General features: G+C 26.7%; 1 protein-coding gene across 1 annotated transcript in view; it reads left to right on the top strand.

The window, feature by feature from the left end:
• LOC148227546 (orexin/Hypocretin receptor type 1-like) overlaps nt 1-17,657 on the top strand; it is a 155,868-nt gene that overhangs the window by 84,185 nt on the left and 54,026 nt on the right. The gene's annotated exons all lie outside the window — the stretch shown is intronic.

Genomic DNA, 17,657 nt, shown 5'->3' with positions numbered 1-17,657 from the left:
TTTATAATGATGGAGGCAACGTTCCATTATTGAATATTTGCCTCTAAGTACATCCTAATATATATCTACTAACTATCAGCTGCTACATACTAGATACTTTTTGAAACTTGTGAGGATCTTTATTATTATTTAAAAATAACATTATAATTTATTTAGTACACAAAAAAAATCACTGGACTAAACATAAATAAAATTCGCTTACAAACACGATTCATGTAGCATAATATCTAAGACCGCAGAGTAGGGTTAGTTTGCAGGGCGCGTGGAGGAGGTCGTCTTTAAAAGGATAAAATGGTTCAGACTTCTGAATATCCCTTAAAGAACTGTTTTGTGAAGGCAGCTCTGTAGGCGCCATTGGTGAGCCCTCTCTGAAAGTCTCCTGGATGATATTCTAAAAAGGACCTCGCTCCATAAATGCAGCAGTAAAGCAAAAGTTTATTTTTTGAATTTAGCTTTACTTAGGACATATCCATGACACCTGGCGTTGGGAGGGGATTTCTCTGAACCTTTCAGAAACGCGTAATAAATCATGTTTTTTTTATATTTTTTTTATTTTTACCTCAATAATGCAGTTTCATTATCTCTAAATGCAGTTTTAACGCGGTTTTAAGAACGCTATAAAGCATTTAAAAAATTGGTTCCAATAACCGTCGTTACTTTGTTTAGCGAACGATTACTTAGATTTTTTAATAGTACACAAAAAATTCAATAAATTAAATAATAATAATAAATGCCATGAAATCAAGATGCTTAGAAAATAAATAAATGGTCTATTAAACTATTGACATTTATTATCACTGTGAATTTGGACAGTTAGTTAAAAAAAGTACGACATATACAGCAATTAAAAACAAATTTAATGTTTTAATAAATAAAACAGCTTCAAATCAATTGTATTTTCTGTTTCAAAATGTATATAAACAAAATATTCTCCTGGTATAATTTAATTTACATGACATCTTTTTTTGTGCTTGAAAATTTTAATAAATATAATTTTTTAAAACAGTTTTTACAATTCGAGAGATTAACCCGTGTTATTAAATCATAAAAGGACCAGTTCGGCCGGTAATAAAATATTTTCACCGTCCAAGAAAAAATATTTCTGGGTTAAAATGGGACACCACTATGAAAAATCTTTTTACAGCTTGATTTGCAAAGTACGCGTTATAAATCTAATAGGATTAAAAATATATGTCATCTTGTAAAAATATGATGTCCTTTAAGTTTGCTCTCGAAGTGACCGTTCTTAATCTGCTTTAGCGGGCAACAACAATTTGTTTCAAAAACTAGCCATTATTATATAGCTGAAAAGAGCGGACAACATAATCCTCTATGGAGGAAAATTACTTCCCGCGGACATTTCGTCTCATTATTTCCTTTCAGACACTTCCTCTCAAAAACCTCTTTTTTTATTGACTTTTACTGACATTGAAAATTAAGCATCCACTTCGGAGCTTAGAATATCAGATGTTCAAGAGCCGTCCAACTTGCAATACAGTCAATAGGAGGCCGACTCAATTTCAGAACAGCAAAAATCGCAGAAGCCGTTGTTTCTCTCTTTGCATTTGTAGCAAAGCATTAAAAGACATTTGTAGCAAATCATTAGACATTTAAATTTAAATAATTTTTTATCAACATTTTTTAACCGACACTTATTCTTAATCTGCCTGCGTTTTTCATGTTTATTATATGAACGAAAATAAAAATACACAGAATATAAGCTTAAAATTATTCATAACCATCTACATAACTAGGAGCCTAGAACTACAAAAAAATAAATGTACACCTCTAAAACAAAATGTATTAAGGCATTTTATGTTTACAGTTAAATTTAAGTTTAGTCTTGTCGAAGTCACTAATTCTGGGTTTTAAAGAATATGGTTTCGCGTAATATCTTTATAGCCAACATATGCGTTTAAATTTTAGTTTAAATAATTTAATAATGGACCATACTTGTGTATAATACACCTAAAAATTGATTAACAAAGTTTTGATTATCTGAATATTTTGGATTAGAAAATTGATTATTAACATTTTATTAATCTAAGCTTATACATATATTTTCCAATGAAATGTTTTTTAAAGAGGTAAAAGTAAAACAATTTCTTTATAAATTAATGTAATAATCTTTCGCAATATACTATATATAAATATTCATAAATATAAACGGGAAACATTTTTAGGCTTGATAAATGAAGAACGTGGCTGCCAATCACAGTCGACAGTGTCAAAAAAATAAATGGTTAGCTTAAAATTTTTCATAAAGCAATTCGACATATTTGGATTTAAATTACATTACATTATGATAACAATATTACTTAAGAAAACATGAGTTTCCGTTACGCATAACCGTGCTTAAATTTACATCTTAAAAAAACATCTAGATTTTATTTCTTAAAATGAAAAATATTACATTAGTTTATTTGACTTTAAATCAAAGATTCACTGAACCGCTATAAATGAAAAAATCGCGTACAATAGTACGCGATTTTTTTTAAATTCACGCTACAATTCTTTGATCCTTTTTCGAGCTTAAATTTTTATCTTTGACAAGACGAGACCTAAGACAGAATTTGAAATGACATCTTTCCATTTTGATAAACGAAAACGAGTGATATTCAGATGCAAATTTTCGACTTGTTTTAATTATTTTTCTTCGATTTTCTCCGAATTCGGCTAGATGGCAGGTGAATAATTAAATTATAACCCTATAACATTAAATATACGTACATGATGAAGTTTTATGTGCATTATTTTTGTTTCAAAAACCTACGACTAAAATTCTATCAATTAATTAAATCGTTGGGATCGAAAGCTCACGCTTGAAACCCTTTTCTGATACTGTACAAATGAAATCCTGAATAGCGATCGTTAATTGGAATTCTATAACAAAATTCCGTGTGGATACGAAGCTTTAAAGCTCTGTCCGTGAGGGGTGACATGAAAATTATTTGTGTGTAAAATATATTATTAAAAAAGACCAACACGACACAGCTGCGTATAGTAAACATAATATATTGTTATTTTGAAAGATCGTTATTTAAATTCAGTATACGTGGGCTTTGAACATACAAACAAAACATTTTAATTTAGACTATATACATAAAATATTAATTAAAAATTCAATACATCACCTTTTTTTCTTTATATATATTTTTTTGGTAACAATAGATTGGCTTGAATAGATTTTCAGACCTTTGTGGAAAATGTATTATCATTCCCGTCCAGAATTCATTGAACATATGTTTGTCGTACATAGTACAACAAACATTTTTTTCACTTAATGATATAAGTTTTGTTTCAAGGATATTGCTAATTAAATTTTATAAAATAATATTTAAATTAAAAATAGCCTAAATGTTTGACTGAAATTTATTTTATTATTATTATTAAACTATATTGACCACCCATAAAATAATATTAAAAAAATTTAAAAATCGTTTGTATAGCAATAAAATAAAATATTAAATAAACAGAATATTTAAGAAATGATATTTTCCATGAGTATCTATTGTATAAAAATATTTATATATTATATCATAACTGTACATATATTATAGTAGATAAACGAAATCATATTTAATTATAATCATAACTTATAGTCACAAACTTTTACTGAAATACAAGTAGACCAAATATAATTTAATAATAACTACATAAAATAAGTTTCTAATAACATTGGATATGTATCAAATAAACAGGCTAATTTTCTCTGACCACATAAGCTGCTATGCTTGTTATTTATAGCGATATTTATTTTCAGTTCATTCATAACAGAATCTACGTGCAAAAATAAAAAAATAGCAATCGTCTAACACATTCAAAACCATATTTTAATTATAGTGTTTAAACACGAACCCGTCGTTAAGCCGCGGTCGTAAACGGTTCAAATATAAACCGTACTAGATTTACTAGGTCGTATTTCATTTTTGAAGCAATTTTGACCGATGCGTATTTAGCTACATAAAATGCTATTATTATTATTGTATTATATAATGGAAAAACATTAATTATAAATATAACATTAGATAGGTCTAATAGTATTCAGCCTGAGTAAGATGGAGATGTGTGAATCGTCAGACAGTGAAAATATATTTGGGGATTTATATTGGATTTTTGATTTATGTATATGAAATTAATCATTGGGTTATACAATATTTTTTTCACAAAAATAATTGTATCAAGAACTTAAAAAAATATGAAAATGAACGACATTTCTTATTACTTTTATTAAATTCGGTTGATAAGTTTGTAGTAAGCACTACAAACCGTCATATTAATATGACAGAAATCTTGTATTATTTCACTTATGTTTTATTTATAAGACACATGGTGTTTTCCGTTCAAAATTAACTGATTAGCAGTTAGTCACTAGTCTTAATATAGTCTCAGTTATGTTTTTAAATTTCGTTAGATTGAAATTTCCTTAAAAAAATATTTACAAATTTGTAGATGTAGATCACCAAAATGGTAAGGAGCCACTGCTCTTATGAATTTTCTCTGATATTGCTTCATAAATGAGTGTAGCGAATTTGAGATATGCAAGTAGGAAGTATTTATATCGAAAACTACTTATGTATGATTGACTAGTGGAGAGAGCTTACACTTTTTTTTAAGCTTTGGTTAGTACATTGTAACCAGAGCCGGGGGAAATGGAGGGGGAAAAGGGGGTGACAGTTCCATGCTCCGTAATCGTTATTACAAAATTATACTATAAGTATAAGTTTTAAACGAATTAGAAAAAATAAATATATTGAAGGCAATAATAAACACTATTCTTTATTGTACATAAAATAATTTGCTTCTCTTTATATGATATTGATAGTAAAGATTTTTTTGTGATAAAGGTACTGTATTAAATAAAAGAGCTATAACAAGAGGGCCTCTGCAATAGATAGATTATAGAAATCTATCTATTATTATTTAATTATATAAATCCAAGTTTTTGTGCCGTATTTCTATACAAGCTCTAACATATAATTCGGTATATTCATCAAAGGCTTAATATCTAAAATTAGTTTCTTTCATTGACAATTTTATCAACACAACAACTAACGAAAATTATAATTCTATATTATTATTTATTATTATTATTTTAATAATTTATTTAGTTTATTAGCTAATTTTTACGTTAAACAAATTTAAACTAAACATACATAATATATAACATAAACAGAAAATAAAAATATAAAAAAGGCTTAATATTATAATTTATTTCTTAATGCACGAATGTGGTTTTTTTTATTACATTTAGGAAACCCGCTATAGTTTTATTTTTGCGGTTTGTTCTAGAAATAATAATATATAAATTAACACCTCCGTACATAATTCCCCTAACCGTACTCGCTTTCTTATACCTAACTATCCTTTAATTTTCTCTATTTCTAGTATTAAATGAATGTACATTTTTATTTCTTATTAAATATTTAATTAAATGTATATATCATATTTTTATGTGTACATAAAACTGTTTGTAACTACCACCCGAATGCAATTATAGAAATATTATTTTTATATTTGTTTTTTTAACAACTTGGAAATAATTATTTGGAATCCATGACAAATCCGAGTAATTTTGGTAATCCAGATTTTCCGGCGAATTTTCCATCGAATAATATTTTCAACTGAGCGCTACTCAAATATATATGACGCTCAACCTGATAGACAAAATAAATGTTTATAAATATATACTCGTATATGTTCCTTCGTATAAAAACGTAGTACATGATATATATGAAAATTCCGATTCGCATTTAGAAATTAAAATTTTCGCACATCAACTACGCCGTCGCTGTAGTGACATTACTCATCCATCACGTAACCGCGAATTTCCCTTCTATCGATTATTATCGAAAATTGACTGGATGACATAGCGAAACGACATGTTTCCCCTACGTGTATATCATATTTTCCTCAACTACATATTTATTTTTTAGTCAATTACAATTTGACGTAAATTGGATGATGATATATAATCATTTTTTATTCACTCTTGAAATGGTTTTAAAATTTCCGCAACAGAATTCCATATTATTTAATTATTTTAGACTAAAATAAAATACTTAATTATTATATAGATATTTAATTTTGCTTTATTACCAGAGTTTTTAAGTTAAATTAATAATTTACTAGGTTATATACGTGCCAGTGATCTTAAAACTAAATTAAGTTATGTATATATTATATTCATTGCTCAGAGAAAAATAAATTTCTATTTACTTATTTTTTTGAATATTTACTTGAAATAGAAAAATATATTTTTTAAATATTTTATTTATTATAATTATCATTTTATTTGCTATTGCCAAACGTTATATTAACTGTTGTGTTTATTAAAAAATAATAAAAATATTTATGAGACTTGCGATTTAGTTAACGCTCCTGATTCCTTTGTATTTATGACTGAGAATTGAATTTCTTTATGATATAGAATTCTTAAGCACCCCCATAAAATTTGATAAAGAAAAAAAAAGTCGATCGGCCTTTCATACAAACGTATATAAGACTTTCAATATAGTTAAGGCTGGTATATGCTTCGTTTTAATGATTAAAAATATTTTTTGTACCAATATAGAACTCTTCAGCACCCCTATAATATTTGCTAACAAACTCAAATACATTACATTTTTGCAAAACTTAAACACTCAAAAATCCGTTGGATAAAAACTTACATAAAAGTTTGCTAAATAAAAAACGTTATTAAGCTAAGCTTTTTTTTTAAACATATTGTTTTGCTTCTAAGCAAGCTATATATTAGATTGATCGGAACCCCATACAATCATTTATGGGACTTCCAATTTAGTTTACGCTCTTAATTACTTTGTTTTAATGACTGAGAATTGAATTTTTGTTACGATATAGAATTCTTAAGCACCCCCATATAATTTCGTAAGAACTTTGTGAGAACAGCTATATTTTTAGCTGTTTTTTGTAGCCCTACAAATTATTAAATATAGGTTGCCCCATAAAACCAATATATAATCAATATTTTAACTTTAAATAGCAATATGAATCTTTATTTTGGACGGATCACAAAATATTTCCAACAGTTATGCGTGATATTTATATTCTGTTTTCTGGGAACCTTTTTCGCATTCCATTCTGTCCTTCTTTGTATACTTGATTTTTAGTATTGTCCTCGTGTCTTAAATACGGCTATTAAAATTATTTTTTAATTATTATTATTTATTTACGTGATTCTGCATGAGAAAGAAATATCTCATCCAAGGGTTACAATTTGATACATTTATTAAAAATTGAATTGAATTCGTAAACATTCTAGAAATTTATCCTTTTAATATTTTCATGACTTTTGATCAAATTTCAATGAAATGTAAAATGAGACGATAAAATAAATATTTAAAAAAATTATAATAATGTATTTTTTTACTATCGTGACGCATTGGGGTAACCTGTAAGGTTACAATGGTTTTTATTTATTTAATATAAAAAAATCTCTTTAAATTAACATAATAAATTATACATTTATAATTTTAATTTACTTACTTAATAAAAGTTTATCAGTTAGGTACATTTTTATATGCTTATTTTGACAGTTAACTGCTGATTTTGGTCTATCATCAAAATCAGTGGCCCATATATTTTTTTTCGTTGTACATATAATCAAATGCTTAGTGTTTTATTTTTATAATATAAAATACATATTACTATGCAAAATTAAACATGCCTTAATTATTTTTTAAAACAGAACATTTTTAGGACGAATATGCTTTTTAATTATATTTTAGATATTAATAAATATATTTTTTACTAGATTTTGCAAATATTTGTAATCGAAACAATAACATATTGTTGTTTAATTTTATAGCTACTAATCTTGAGCATGTTTTTTTAAATCTTAATCAAAAATATTGTTGTATAAAAATATATTAATATAGCTCTATTTAAAAATTGATAAATTTATTGAGCTTTATAGAATATTGTTATTAATATTAATATATACAAACATAAACTTGTAATATATCAAAAAATAAGACCAGTTAAATAGATTAATATATAATCATGCTCCAATTTCTTTAATATATTTTCACAAAAAGTACAAAATAATCTCACAGCAACAACGATTTCGAATCGCTAAAAACCGTCGAGAGCTTTTATTATATATTTGATATAATCAGCTACATCGAAATGGTGTGCATTAAACTCAAAAAGAAATACATTATATGCATACAAAATTAAATGACAATAATATTTAAATTAAAGGACCCGAAATTTTTATGGCTTTCATAATAGCTTCTGAAGGGTGAGGAATAATTATTAAAAATAATAATGGCGAACCATATTACGTGACGATGAGAATTATTATGATTTCATATTTATTTTAATAACTACCATACTATAACGTGGTAGGTATACAAAATTATACGGCAGGAGTTGGATATAATTCAATACTTTACGGATGGCTAGCTTCCGACCCTCGAACTAACGCAATTATTTTATAGATAAATATAACAAATATACTATAAGGATTCACGTAAATGAATTGGAAATATTTTGCTCTTATCAGATATATGTATGTACATGATATTATTTTATTTATAATATTTTTATATATAATATAACGTATCAGTTTTGTATGTGAGTGTTTACAACCCAAAAACCATGATAGGCGTCCATATGTGAAAGACACGATAATATTGTATCTGATACAATTTATTGCTGAGCTTTCTCCTTTTGTCGCGATCGTAAACCAAAGGGTGAGCTTTTACGAATGATATCATAAATGTTTGTGTGTATGTGTATTCTCATAAAAAATATAATACAAAGCCAACAAAAAAGCTACTTATGTTAATGTCTGAATATTCGCATCGTTAAATTAAACGCCGCATAATTCAAAGCCTCCCAAGAGTGCTGATAAATTTTGCGTTATTTTTAAATATATAGTATAAAAATATCTATACATCTTAATAATTATAAATTAAAAATAAAACCAAAAGCTTAATATTTTAATTAAATAATAATTTTTCAGTAAACAATATTAGTATACAACACGTTATAAACTATTATTTTATTACGGAGAAATATTGTCATATGATCCCATAATCATCATTAGCAGAAAACATGCTAATAATGATGAAATGTATATTTTAATGAGTGTTTTTTTTAATCATGCTACACGTGCTGCTAATTACAACAACAAAACTATGAAATACATACTTGACATAATATCAAAAGCAATGTTGAAAATATCAAATTTCAACTATACATTAAAAATACATTATGTTCATCAGTATTATTTTACTATTTATATAATTTATTATTAAATTTTATTGAAAATATTTAAATTTTATTGAATTGAAGAGATGAAATATTAATTGAATCTTAAAAATTAAAATCAGGCAAGATTTAGTTTTGATAGATGTGGATTTGATGGATGACAGTCAAAGTTGCGATGAATATTAAATTAATTTAATTAAAATACAAGAAAGTTAAAAGAAAGTTATTCAAAACTCATGATTTATGAGTCTTAAATAATATAAAAGGCATAAATAATAATCTTTTTTTATCTAAAATCGTATAAATATATATATTGTTTAATAAATAAATAGATACATATTGTAAACATTGGTTATGTCTTTGAACCATTTTGAATAAATTAAGATTGTTTTAAATTCGTATTCTCTGGAACTTATTGATATATGTTCAAGTATTTTACCTTTGAGCCCATTACGTTTGTGAATTTAATATGAATGAATCCTTCGATATAGGGAGATAGATTCAGTGACGTGAATTGACATAGGTCAGGCTGAATTTTAAGAAGTACTTAGGCGACGTAATCTGAGAGCTTAAATACAATATCCTCTCTAGTTAATGGATGATAATAAGTAGATCGAAATAAAACATCTTTTGATTTAGGTACAGTTATAAATGGATCAACTGAAGTTCAGATGTACAAAAAGCTAAGACATGGCAGTTGAAGAATTAGATATAAGCATTTTTAAAGGCACTCAAGTTTTAAATATTTTGATTTAAATTATATTTATTATAAATCTTAGGGTCTTAGTATATTTATATTATTAAAATAATCATTTTATCGCAAAAATGTAAAGCTGCAAACAGCACATTTACTACAAAATACTTTATTAAGCGCGAGTTTAAATTGAAAGCTATCGAGATGCATTTTTAGATTGAAATAAAGTGAGAAACTGGAATATAAAAATATCTAGATACATGGAACTTTTAAAGCAATCTTATACGATATTCTTTTTGTGACACGTAGTGCAAATCCCATCTTTGTGACTATCTATAATAGTAAGAATGTGTAGTTTCTTATATTATATTTTAGCAATAAATAAGAAGTGGTTTAAATATAATACAAAATTTAATTTAATTAGCATGTAAATGCAGTTGAAAATTATTTCAGATATAATTAAAAATATTTTGTTACTGCAGAGGGAAATATCTTTGAGGTATTTCTATTGAGATGCATTTTATAAATATATTTACTATACGTCAACGTGACATGCTTTCGAAATATAAGGTGAGCTAGTATATATTTTAATACATTTAAATATGTATAGTATTCTAGAACTTTTCATCTCTCATCTTTATATGTGTATGAAGCACGATGTTATTATATTATATATAAGCTCTGGTTCTGTCCGTTATACTACTTTGATCACATATGGCGAATTCTCCATTTGCATATAAACGATCTGTTTATTAACATGCAAAAGTTTGTTTTATATTTTGCTTGTCCCATATTTGGGTTCGTAAATTAACCATAATATTTGTAGTTCCCTAAGTTATCTAACACGTGTCTTTTTTTGTTTTAAATTCATACGTACGTAAAGTCTCTGCAAGTTTAATTTAATAATTCTTATTTAATTGCAAGTTCTTGTTTTATCGAAGATTATTTTTCGGAATTTAAGATTTTGCGTAAATATTCAATTTACGCAAAATCTTTGTCGGCTTTTGAAAAATGCCATAAAGCATAAAAAGTATACTTCTGAATACAAACACCACATCTGTGACTATCCTAGAATTTGTCGCCATCGATTCTAAATAAGAATTTGTTATGGTGTGACATTTATATAAACCAATCTAGGAAAATACGAAACGATTTTTTAGCAAAATCAAGTACCACTAATTACTTTTTAATTATTTAATTTTATATGAAAAAAAAATAATAACGATATCTGCTGGAATAATTTACAATCAAAAATATAAATAATCCCATTTGGTGCCCTAAAATATATAAATATGTCAGTAAGAGTCGGTTGAAGTCCCCGATAAGCATGTGGTATTATAACTTGACCACGTGACCACGATGCAGCTCTCGACATGCGTGTTAACCATAAGACGCCTACGCGCATACTAAAATTGAACCGAGTTACTCGTTTTATCTCAGTTTGCGAAACACCATATCATTATCTCTCTCACTCTCGTCACTTAACATGCGAGAGAGCGAAAGGGGAAGTATCTCACCGCTCGCGCTTGAAAGAGTAGCTCCGATTTCGGTCCTTTTGCCGACAATGTTCGGAAGCGCTCGAAGCTGGCCAAGTCGACTGAATTACCCCCACTTTACTTTCTGTTCATGGTAACCTCGGACAACTTCCGAGAGATTTTAGAGCTGGCAGAACCGAACTCGACCGAAGTAACTTATTATATTCTCCGTCCTTGGCCAACCTTGGCCAACTTCCAGAGAGTGTAGTGCAGGCATAACTTTAGGCGCGCTAGTGCCTTAAGTCGCTTAGTGATTCCCCACGGTGTCGCATATTAACAAAAAAAAAACACTTTTACTTAAACGGTTAAAATTCTATATCACAAATCAAACTAACCTGTTTTTAAATAAAAAGTATTGATCCTTTTAATTGTGAATGAATGAGTGGTTCAATTTATAAACTCTACAAAAATTTAATTCTGATGTTAAGAGGAATGCAGTTTACAGGGAGAACAACAACATATATCTAAACGCTGGGCATCAGCGACTAGTTCTGCGTGACCATGCATAGAATGCCGACACCTCTCCTTGCTCTAACACTATAACTATAATAGAGTAGATATTCTAGATTTAGGCACAAACAATTAAATAACAATTTTAAATATACTTATATAAAGAGCTTAAAAATAAACTAGGCACATTTAAATATACAATTCCATTAACTTTTCCCAAAAATTCACTTTAACGAGCCTTGTCATATTTTGGCTCATCTCGCTTTTAAACTGAGTAAATGAGTTAAACATATTTTTGTTTTATAATATATCATATACATACAAAGAATAAGATTTTGCAAGACGAAAAAGAAATGTTATTATGAACATACATAGAATTGGAATTTATTTCAGCCGCTTTTATAATTTTCTATACAGTTTACAGTTCTCTCTTGATTTTTATTCTATCACTGATTTAAAATAATAATAAAACATACGGTTTTATAATAGTTTGCTTTGTAAATTATTCTTTGACGTAATTTATAAGGCCGTGCCAGACTTGTTGACATTTGCATATTGAGCGAGTAATAAACTCGTTTTACCTTATAGTGTTATTCGTTCATCTAGTCAAAGTAACAACATTGTTCCAAAATCAGGTAGAAGAGGGATAATAAAGCGTTTTTATGCTCAAAGTAAAAAGTTAATTCAAAAATATATGAGAAAAATAACGGGCGGGATTCGAAAATTAATTAATATTCAGTTTACTTTAAAAATATATAATATCTAAAAGTATGTGATGGTCATATTAAATTTTTTTTTATTAAATTTAGCAAATAATATATGTATTTTATATAAGGCTTATAAAATTAAAAAATCACAGTATTCTTTAGTACTCGCGACATTTATTTGTTTTGTATCAGTCAAAGAATGTATCTTTATTTTCGTAGCTTATAGAGATATTTTTAGACGAGCGTAAATAAATTTCGATTCGAATACGTTTTTATTAATATAAATTACGTTCAGAGGTTTGCTTCGCTATTTGCTAGAAATAAAATCTAATCATTCAATTTGATGCATCGTAAAGGAAACGTACTTTGACTCCGTGCTGCTATTAACGGATCGTTTAGATTTAAAGTTTATTTTTGCTCGTTATATAATTCAATAAAAGCGCTTCGTTTTAAAGTGTTATTAGTTTTTGATCGAAGTTTAAGATTGATGATAAAATTATTCACAGACTCCACAACATTAATGTTATTAATTGCAAATATCAAAGCCATCACACTAATGAATACATATTTATAAAAGTAATTGAACGAAAAAAATTGAATTATGTCAATTTGCAGAAAATTCTTTCTAAAATGGGGAGGAAATTTTATTTGCTTTTTTCGAAAAGTACTTGCTTGTTTTATAAAAAAAAGCGTAAAATTACGTCTGACTGGCAAGTCGACTTTAAAACATGTAAATGACCGGAGGTTTCGTGTCAAAATGTCATTCGACTATGACTTATCCGATTAAGAGTTGCGGTCATCGGTCAAAATGTCAAAGCTCTTATCAAAGCTCTTAAAAATATACTAAAATAAATAAGAAAATATAATTATAAACATTCAGAATAAGATATAAATTTACCATAAAAAGTTTTTAAATATAAAATTATGTTAACATGAAAAATTATGTACTTGGAAAAAAACAACGTAAATGTATTTTTACTACTGTTCTTTGAAACAAATACACATTTTTATGATTAATAAAAATGCAGGATACGCTTTCAAGTCTTAAAATTGTAATATTAAACTCTGATTGCTACATGCCTGTATGTAACAGCAAAGTATATTTCAATATATCTTATTTCACACAATTTCCGATTCACCTAATAATAGAAAATTATAATTTAATGACTGTAGAGTCTGAACTTATAAATACATATTAAGGATTTGTACCTTTTGCCAGGCCTTTTCAGGTGCTAAGTAATTGTGATATATTTTTCAATAAAATTTAAGAAATGTGTTGCGTAAATGCCTTTAAATTGTCAAAACTTCCGTGAATGATACGATGTAGATTTTTCATTAATTTTAAAAGTCTTACTAACAAATACGATTGTTTAAATAAATTGTTGTTAGTATTATATATATAACTGTAATTAACCTCTTTATTAAATACTAAATATGAGTATTATTTTCTCAATTTTTTTGATCGATTTTTTGTTTTGAACTTAACCAATAATGGTAGTATGTGTAAAATTTTATTTAATTTTATAAATATTTAATCACAATCATGAATAAAGATATTTATGTGATTTATAATCAAAGAGCGTTTAATTACAGGTTGATTTACAAAAATCGCTTAATGAAAAAGTTACATGGACTAATTGAAATCAAAAAGTAAACAAAACTTAGTTTAGCCACATTTGCTACTGTAAATAGCTTTCAAGCCAAATTAGCTTTATTTTTTATATTATTAATATATGTTTAATTAAACGGATTATTACACTAGTATAAAAGTCAAAGTTTAAACGTATTAATTTATCACCTAACGCTTAGTTAAATTTAAATTTGTGCATTCATGAGTCTCGAGAGTTAAATATTTATATTCTCATAAATATACAGCGGCCATTGATCAAGCGGGTTTTGATTTAAGCACTCTAATAAACAACTTAAGGATAACATTACGATAAAATATTATATTTATTCTGATTTCAAATATTTCATCAGCTTTTCAAGTCACTCTTCATTTTAATGTTAAATTTTGATTGAAAGCGAGAATAAAATCAAAAGTTAAAGGAAATGTTTCTTTATTTACTTTTTATTTTATATCTTTAAAAAAAATAAAAACAAGTTTCAATCTAAACTTTTAAACATTAGCATGCTTTTCTATGTATCTAATTTATGCATGGATGAGCTTAAACAGCGACCTGGTTTAATTTTAATTAATTATCAACGATATTTATTTGTGAGACTAGAAAAATCTATGAAAACTTCATCTGTGATAATCGATTGAAATTATAATTATATAACAATTACTAATTCCTATCTTCCAGATACGATAGAAATTAAAAAAAAACGTCTTTCAGATAATAATCACTGACTTATCGTGCTGGTTTAATAATGCAATTTTATTATTACACATAAAATCTTCGCACATAATAATTGTGCAATCCAACATGATGCCCTCGTAAAAAAATGCAATAATACCCTCTTGCGTTTTGTGGTATATAATAAATGTGCGTATTGCCCTTGAGATGGAGTGCTTTTAACCGAGAGTGGTTTGCTTTCGTTCGTGACATCGACACACTTGAAGATTTTTCCCTTTTCAGCGGTTTACCCATAGTCAAAGGGCTCGCGGTAATTAATTTCAGAATTCTCGAACATCGGCACACTCTCACACTAAATAATCCTGCCAGAACTTGGCAAATGCCTCGCGGTCCAACTTTTGCCAACAAACATTCGTTTTAGTAAATAACTTTTGAATGGCGTTAATTATTGAACCGTATTACAATCATATTCCTCTTCAATTTTCAACTAATGAAGGTCAGTTATTAGCTTAGCCAAGCTGATGTCCTTCGACTTTTGGAAAAGTTCAGCTGTCGGAATATGTATTTATGCATCAACTTCATGGTTTTGCCGGATACGTTGATAATATAGATTATATTTACCCCATTTGATATAATCTTGGTTCTATTCTTAATTAAATACGAAGTCTATTTATCTTAAATAAAATGCACAGATTTAATTTGTCGTGCTGTTCTTTTTAGTATGAGTTTTTAAAATATTGTGGTATAGAGGTACAAACCAAGCGTAAAAAATTGCTCCTAGAAAACTACTTCAAATTTTTAAAATAATATTGTGGTATAGAGGTACAAACCAAGCGTAAAAAATTGCTCCTAGAAAACTACTTCAAATTTTTAAAATTGGGCATATGTATCATTTTTTTTGCAACTGAAAATAAATTGTGACCACTGGCTAGTATATTAACAAAAAACTTATAATAATATTGTAACTCTTACGACAAAGGGCATTATATCTAAATTTTGCTGAATAAAGAATCAATAAGCTTAAAGTAAACTTAAAAAAATGTAAGTTAATTCAATAAAATATTTTATACATCTATGCACAAATTTAAGTAATCCAAAAATCATTAACCCTTTGAGTAGTAAGTTAATTTATAAACATTTACTAATTTCTTACAATAGTATAATATACGCCTAGGAGTGAGTTAATTTTACGTATATTTCTATAAATATTTCTGTTGTTATTTATTTATTATTACTTAATACTGAATTTATAATAAATAATAATAATAATAAATCAGTGATTCTATCAGTTTTATTGCTTTGATTAATTTTACTACTTTTTGTGTTAGTAGGTTTTAATAATTTATTTAAACACTTCTAGTATTAAGTTTTAGAGTTTCTTATATATTATTCGGTTTTTGTGGGTTTTTTTATAGCAATACAGAAGGTTTTATTATCTTACAAAAAATTTATATAAATATAATTTTTGGTATTATTTTGTATATAAAAATTTTAATTTAATTTTTTTTCATATAAAAACGTGTTTTTTATTTATTATTTCTTTAGTTATATAAAAAAATATATTGCAATTATATTATAGGTAAATATATAACTATATGAGGTACCTTAAAACAGTGAAAGATAATCCGCCGTACATGTACGGCGATACTCCTCAAAGGGTTAATGTGACATTTTCTAATGCAGATCATTAGCTAATTTGTTATAAATAGGCACATAATCTAAATTTTCTACTCCTAATAAGTGGTCTAAATATGAATCAGTTATCGGTACTGAGATTTCAAATGCAAGATTTACGTGTATCAATTCACAAAATAGTTTTTTTTTTAATTTTGTTTAATAGAGGAAAATGTTTTCATCAACTATGTAATCCTGAAATTAACTTTTTCATTTACTAATTATATTTTAAAGTTTTCTGTATTACTGATTCTCTGATTCTCTACTATAGATGTTAAAGGCCTTATAAATAAAAAAAATCTGAAATACATAGCTAGATTTTTTTTCAATGTATCAAATTTGTGCGTAAAATAAACATACAATGTTTTAATTTCGGTTAAAATGTATTAACTACTCTTATCATTTGCGTATCTCTCGTATTCTCTTATCAATTTAATATTTTTTAAATTATAAATTTTCGACCAATTGCAAAGAAAAGGAAACATGATTCTATGAAATATATTTTTTGGACTAATAAAAGCTATATTTTAAATTATATATTTTTCTGTTTTTGTTTATGAATGTATATTATATTTATTTCAGTTGTTTTTTTTCTTTAATCTGTATAATCGTGAAGTGTTTCTCAAGCCATTATTGTGACTTTTTTTTCATTTACTAAGCATCTACTATTGGTTTATTTTCCTCAGGTAAGAAATTAACAATTATAAAATATCCGGTCGTTGCTTTTATTAACTGAAATTGCTCTAGTTAAAATTCTATGGTAGAAAAAACACGCGATGTCTGAACAGGGGAACGGCTAGACTCTGAAGTCTTATCCCAACATTCTATTTTTCCAAAACATTAGATAACAAAACCTGTATATGCATTAGTATGAATAAAATACACCAATTTGTCAAGGATGTTAAATATTTTGTGTAACGATATTTATAAAAGTATTTGTTTAACATTGTTTTCTATACAAAACAAACCGATCATTTAAGTGAGCTCTTGCTTTTCTGTCATTCTTTATAAGTAAAAAATTGATGTGTTCTGTTCTTAATATTTTAATTATTGAAACATA

This window comes from Plectrocnemia conspersa, unplaced genomic scaffold (assembly GCF_051122295.1).
Source record: "Plectrocnemia conspersa isolate PC_06_02 unplaced genomic scaffold, ASM5112229v1 ptg000013l, whole genome shotgun sequence".
Classification (NCBI taxonomy): domain Eukaryota; kingdom Metazoa; phylum Arthropoda; class Insecta; order Trichoptera; family Polycentropodidae; genus Plectrocnemia; species Plectrocnemia conspersa.
The sequence above is the reverse complement of the archived record's forward strand: the minus strand, read 5'-3'. Positions and strand labels throughout refer to the sequence as shown.